Genomic DNA, 6,823 nt, shown 5'->3' with positions numbered 1-6,823 from the left:
CTGGCACCTTCGGAGTGTTCAACGGCGACTTCAGTGTTGCTCAAACAGCATGCAACAAGAGGGAATAAGAACCTCTACCTCCTCTATGTAAGGGAATATTTATTTGGAAGGTCAATTCCCTTTAAATCACAAACTAGGTAAAGATTTGGAGAATTCCTGAAGTTTAAGACAGTCCAGAGTTTCTAATGTTTCACTTACCTCAATTTAGAGTATTTCTAAATAGCTAAAACACAAAACTTTATTGCCTGAACTGAATGCTCAGTGCCCTGAGCGAATTGGTCACTCTTTTGGGAGAGCCCTAAGCACTTTTCACTTAGTTAGACAACTTGGAAACATAGTTTTACCCACTACAACACATATTGCACTCTGATGCACTTATGTTGCATGACAGGTAGCAAAAGTGAAGCTCAAATAAAGCACAGTGGTCTCGACATAAACCTAGCAACTCAAAAGTCATTACGGTGCATTTTGTGGCTAATGATGTGAAGAGACCATTAGAAGCCAGTTCAGTGAGCACTGGTTGTTGAAGTTTCACCATGCTTAGAGACATTCAGAGAGAGACAGTAAATGTAAGAGATGGTTGAAGAGGTGAACGAGAGGAGGTATTGGACAAAAAAAAATGTATTTCAGAAGAAATCAAGGCACTCTTTGTTGACCGTGTTCTTTCCCATGGTTTGACAATTAGGGGGGGTGGGAAGAAAGCAAGTGCAGCCTAACCAAAGTATTTTCACTGTATCCGCTATGGTGAGGAGATTCAGAGACGACAACAGGTAGTTGCTTTTTTTCATTTGGTACATTTTTACAGTATGATTCTATACAGCACTGCACACAAAAAAGGTGTTTCTATACATATATTTTCCATTACGCTTGTAGGTCAAGTACTTTTTTGTATTTTTTTTATTACATGTGGTAACCAGGAATTTTGTTTTGTTTTACAAAATGTATTGCTATCTGGACAATAAAGATTATTCCAACAGCTTTACAATCAGATCATTGTGTTTTCATTTTTTCTGTGTAGAATCACTATTAGTGGTGTTTATCATTTTGAGTCAGACTGGCTTTTTCATGAAATCTTGTGTCCTCTGAAAACTGCAATTTTAAACAAATGTTATCAGACCTTCAAGAGTCCCGCTACACCATTGAACAGAGAATATCGGACATTCGCATGGCTACTGATGCACAATTGCACTCAGGGCTCCAATCCTGAGTAATTTAGTGTTGATAAAACAAATATTGTTGTAAAGGCATTTTTTTCCCACCGCGCTGCCATATTTGACTCGATTAGATTGTGTGGGTGTACTTAAACAAGTGTCCATAAGTGCATATTGACCTGCTGGTGGAGTACACTGAGAGTTCCTCTGACAGCCTGATGTCAAGTGTATTTTGATATAACTCCCTGCCTGGAGGTCTTTGCCAGTCCTACTTTATCCATTATAGAACCAGCCATGGAACATGCAGAGAGAGAGGGAGGGAGAGAGAGTGTGTTTGACAATCAGAGAGCAAAATGAATGGAGCGCTTTCCTCTTTGCTTTGTTTATCTTATTCACAACTTTGCTGAAGCTTCAAACCACAGACCAAACAAGCTATAAGAGCCATTTCTTCGTTTGCCTCATCTGTCTTGCCAGCTGAAACAAGTAGAACCTTCCATCCATTTTTTTTCTGAGCCGCCCATCCTCACAAGGATTGCGGGAACCAGGTAGAACCTACACTTTATAATTACATTACTCTTGCAATATTGCATTTTGTAGTTGTGTTTGTTTGTTGTTTTTCCCATTGCAGCATTGTTTCATCTCCTGTTGCGCTCCACTGTCAAATGTTATCCTACACCACGCTACTCAATGCAACGTTATGTTTTATTTTGTTATCCTATGTTGTAGTTTGGTACATTTAACACATTTTTAAAAAATGAATTAATTAGAGGCTTTGTCATTAATTGTTCTAAATCACGTTTTAATCGAAAATAGCAAATATATTGTCATAGAATAAGCATGTTTTTAAACTCATAGTTTTTTTTATACATCAATTCTGTTAACCGCTTATTCCCACAAGAGTCGCGGGAGCACTGGTGTATATCTGGGCGTCGTACACCCTGAATGGTTGTCAGCCAATCGCAGGGCTGATATAAATGAACAATTAATCGCATTCACATTCACCCCTACGAACAATTCGGAGTCTTCAGTTCAACTACCGTGCATGTTTTTTTGGGATATGGGGGAAGCCAGAGAACCCGGAGAACACCCACGGAGGCATGGGGAGAACATGCAAACAATCACACATAGAGGCCGGATTTGAACCCAGGACCTCAGAATTGTGAGACGGATGTGCTCTTCAGTTATCACCGTGCCACCCATATAAATTTTTATCAACGCATACAGACACGTGAACAAAATTCAATAAAAGCGTGAGCATGAAGTTTTTTTTTTTTTTTATACTATATGTATCCTGCAGCTGGAAACCAGTTCAGGCTGTACTCCACCTCTCCCTTGAAGTTAGGTGAAATAGATACTAGCACACCTGTGATCCTAAAAAAGCACGAACGAAGCAAATTTATTTACATAGCGCATTTCATACACAAAAAGATTTGAATCCCCCACCACAAAAAAAAATTAACTGTGATAAAAACAATAGAAATGAATAAGTAAAAGTACAATTAATAACAGTGTACGGTGTACGATATATTAAAAGTGGCAATACTTTAAAAATCATGAGAAATCATTTGTTGGTAACTCATTCCATTTGTGTGCAGTGTAAAAGTTAAATGCTGCTTCATCATGTTTGTTCCCTAGGGAGGATAGGCTGCTCAGAAAATGGACGATGGATGATAAAATTTTAAAAACGTTTGTCTCCCACATGGTGCCAGATAGTTGTCTTTCACATGAGGCTTGGAGAACACAACACATACACTCTACAAATGCATAAAACCACATAACCCCACCACCAAAACACAAATGTATGACTTTATGTTATTATTTAAAAGACACTGCTATATGAATAAAAAAAGTCTTTGTACAAAAAGTTCTTTTTGCTATTGGGGTAGGCTGCTAATGGCTCCCAGAAGGGAGTAACAGAAAATTATTATGAAGTGGATGTGACAAGTGCAGACTGCTTTCCTCTGTACTGCTCCAACGTACAGGTCAGAGAGATGTGTATGAGAAGTGCCAATGATTGTTACTGATTATTTGATGGGTGTTGTATTGGTTGTTTGAGGTTTACTATGTATAAAGGTATAAGATTACTTAGGGGAGTTCTTACACAAAAAGCCATTCTTGGAAAATGACGGCACGGTGGAGCAGTTGTAGACCATTGGCCTCTCTGTTCTGAGGACCAGGGTTCTCCCTGTGTGGAGTTTGCATATTGTCCCCGTGCCTGCGTGGGTTTTCTCCGGGCACTCCCTTTTCCTCGCACATCCCAAAAAACATGAATTACTTGGAGACTCTAAATTGCCCCTAGGTATGATTATGAGTGTGACTGTTCTCTGTCTCCATGTGCCCTGAAATTGAATGGCAACCAGGTCAGGGTGTACCCAGCTTCCAACTCGATGACAGCTGGGATTGGCTTCCGGACTCCCGCGACCCTCCTTCGGCTCAGAAAATGGATGCATGGATGATTTCAAGCTGTAGTTTTCATTTTAAATAAACACATACGCATGCAAAACCAAAAGAAGTACTTGGTTGAGAAAGCCATTTCTTGTAGTTGGTCACTTGGATTGCATACAGCTAAGGAGGGATATCTGCCAACCACCCATTACATAATTCTCTAAATCTTTCAGTTTTCTTGGCTACTGGTTTGAATCTTGAAGCTCCCACTCCCTCCAGTGAGTGAGAGACACTCATTTGTTGCTCAGAGAGCAGTAGGTTGTGGGTCATCGTTATGTTGGTAATCTTCTGACTTTATTTCATCCTCCAAACAAGTTGCGTTGAGACGATAACAAATTGTTCAACATTAACTCCAACTCGCAAACCTTACCTAAGTACTGTAATTCAGATGTTCAATGGCAAACTCAAGGTGGGCCTGTGCGTGTGTCTTCTTGAGCAGTGGGATCCTATGGGTGCAAAGCACCACAGCATTTCAGACCATTAGTCAGTCGTGTGTTACCAGTTGTTCTCTTGGTCTCTAAGGTCAAAATGATCATTGTAAAGTTCCTACCTGTACTTTGACCCTGCTCGTTTACTTTTCTTATCATCGTCCTCACTCCCCGTGACAAGATTTTGCATGGACCAAATTATAGGTGTGTGTCTTCTACTTTCAAACAATGGCAGAGGAAGTTATTACCTTCTCACCAAGTCTTTTGCTGATGTAACCCATTTCACCCCTGTGTGGGTCCACATTCTTGCCCTTGACCACTTTTGACAGCTTTTTACTCTGGCCAATGTTGGTATCGAGATTTACTCACACAACACCTCAATAGCGTTGCGATCTGGTGACTGCTTTGGCCACTCTGTTCCAGACATGAACTGCTTTTTCTCTAAATAGCTCTGGCATTAATTTGGAGATGTGCTTTGTGTCTTTATCCTGTTGTTGGGGGAAACTGACTTCCTTGAAGCACTGTCCACAGATATGGCACAGTGGTAGCCTTTCTTGTTCAAAATCTTTTCAACATTGTAAGATTCTCCAGCACCAAAGCAGCCCCAAACCATCTCATTAACAGATGATGACATCAGGCCCTTCTCCACCAGTACTTTTGTTGAGCTACATCTCATAAATTTCCTTCTTTGTGATCCAACCACTATCGATTTTAGATGTGTTCATCCCTACAATTTTTTCAGTCTTCCTTCGTCTGTGCAATGTTTGGGTTCTTTCGACCTTCTTTTTTTTTTTCATTAGCTGCTTTGAAATATGGCTCTTTATTCTGCCACGTTGCCTTGAAAGCCACAATCCCCCCATCGCCTCTTGACTGTGGTTATGAGACTGGCGATTTGCAGATACAATTTACTGAAGCTGATAAGTGAGGACCTGCACGACATCTGGATCTCAAATTAGAAAGTCTAATGTACTTGTAGTTTTGCACCAGGACCACTTCTCTTTTTAATCTGGTTTGAGCTGGTGTGTGCCTACCGTTGAAGGAAATATCCAGTTTCTTAGTAATATCTTGCATGAAGTAGCCTTAATTTATCATTACAACAAGAAACTTTTTTTTCTAGCCTATTTAGGAGTATAGTCAATTCCATAAATGTTGAAGCTCCAGATACTTAACCAGGTTTAAGACCAGTTTTATAGCTTCTCTAATCAGGACAACATCTTAAAGCTGTGCTGACATAATTGCACAACCGTTTTCTAATCATCAATTAGCCCTTACTAACCAACCCTCTCCAACACAACATTTCATTAGAATTCAGGATTGATTGTTGCTATAAATGGGCCTCTATACTTCCTGTATGTAGATAGTCCATTCATTCCACTCCAATCAGCCCCTTCCATACAAAATAATAATTTACCAGAAAACAACATCAAGACCACATTTCTGATTAAATATATTCGTAAAATTGAAAATGTGCTTTTCTTTCCCAAAATAGATTTCCAAGTAATAATAACATTTTGAAGTAGTTATATACACAGTATACAGTGTCGAGTGAGTGAGTGAGTGAGTGAGTGAGTGAGTGAGTGAGTGAGTGAGTGAGTGAGTGAGTGAGTGAGTGAGTGAGTGAGTGAGTGAGTGAGTGAGTGAGTGTGAGTGAGTGAGTGAGTGAGTGAGTGAGTGATGAGTGAGTGAGTGAGTGAGTGAGTGAGTGAGTGAGTGAGTGAGTGAGTGAGTGAGTGAGTGAGTATGGACCTGACCTCACATATGTGTACATATTCTTTATTTTTTGGGGGAAATGCCTACAAGTATATTAACACCCGACCTTCCATCCTACTGTATGCCACTTATTAGTGTTATAAGGTATATAAGGAAGCAGGTATGTTAAAGCTCAAGTGTCGTCAAATGGAGGATTTTTGATATATTATTAATGAAAAACCTACAGCCAATATGGTCCCATGTGTTTTTTTCCTCCACAAAACATGATTTTGACGTATGCAGCTTTTTGTAACTCCCGCCATGAAAACCTCAGGGATTTGTTTTCGAGAAGAAGCAGGAAGTGACGTTAAGGACACCGGCACGCCCTCGTGGACTCGTTTGATTCCATTAGTTTTTAGTTTTACCTCCGAGAAGGTAGCTCGTTGTTCCTTCGTGTTAGCCAAAATGCCGGCTCATTGCGTTGCTGGACATTGCTTGAACACTCGGGAGAATGTAATTACCCTTCATAAGTTTGAAAGAGACCCTGTTCGTTGTGAAAAATGAATTGCACGGGTGCAGAGGACGAGAGCTTCGTGGGTTCCAAATAACAGGTAGGTATATATACAGCTCCAAAAAAAAAATAATAGTTTGGTACGGACCACGTAATCGGTCTCTCTCATAACGTAACAAAAGATCCGCGTATGAAATGCGTTGATGTGCGCGTCGCCCAGCCAACAATGTCTCGATAGAGTTCATCGCGTACTGCAGCGACTTTGAACATAACCCTAAAAGCAACATAGCTCGGCTCCACCTCCTCCTTATATGCCACCACTGGCGCCGAAACTCAGCCACACCGGCTGAGGCGCTGCGTTCGGCGGTCACAGCTTCTGCGAAGGCTGCGCTTCGGGCTTTGCGACGGGGGTATATTACTCAGTCGCGTGCGCGCATAAAGCTGCAAGCACCCCACTAAAGCAGCATCGCTCGGCTCTGTCATAGGCCACAACGGCCGGCTGCAATGAGCCGCGATGGCTCATCTCTGCCGCGGGAGTGGATCGGATGGGATGCGGTTTGGCCGTGATGGCATATCATCTGAATATGGCTCGAAACAAT

The sequence above is a fragment of the Syngnathoides biaculeatus genome, chromosome 4 (assembly GCF_019802595.1).
Source record: "Syngnathoides biaculeatus isolate LvHL_M chromosome 4, ASM1980259v1, whole genome shotgun sequence".
Lineage (NCBI taxonomy): Eukaryota > Metazoa > Chordata > Actinopteri > Syngnathiformes > Syngnathidae > Syngnathoides > Syngnathoides biaculeatus.
The sequence above is the reverse complement of the archived record's forward strand: the minus strand, read 5'-3'. Positions refer to the sequence as shown.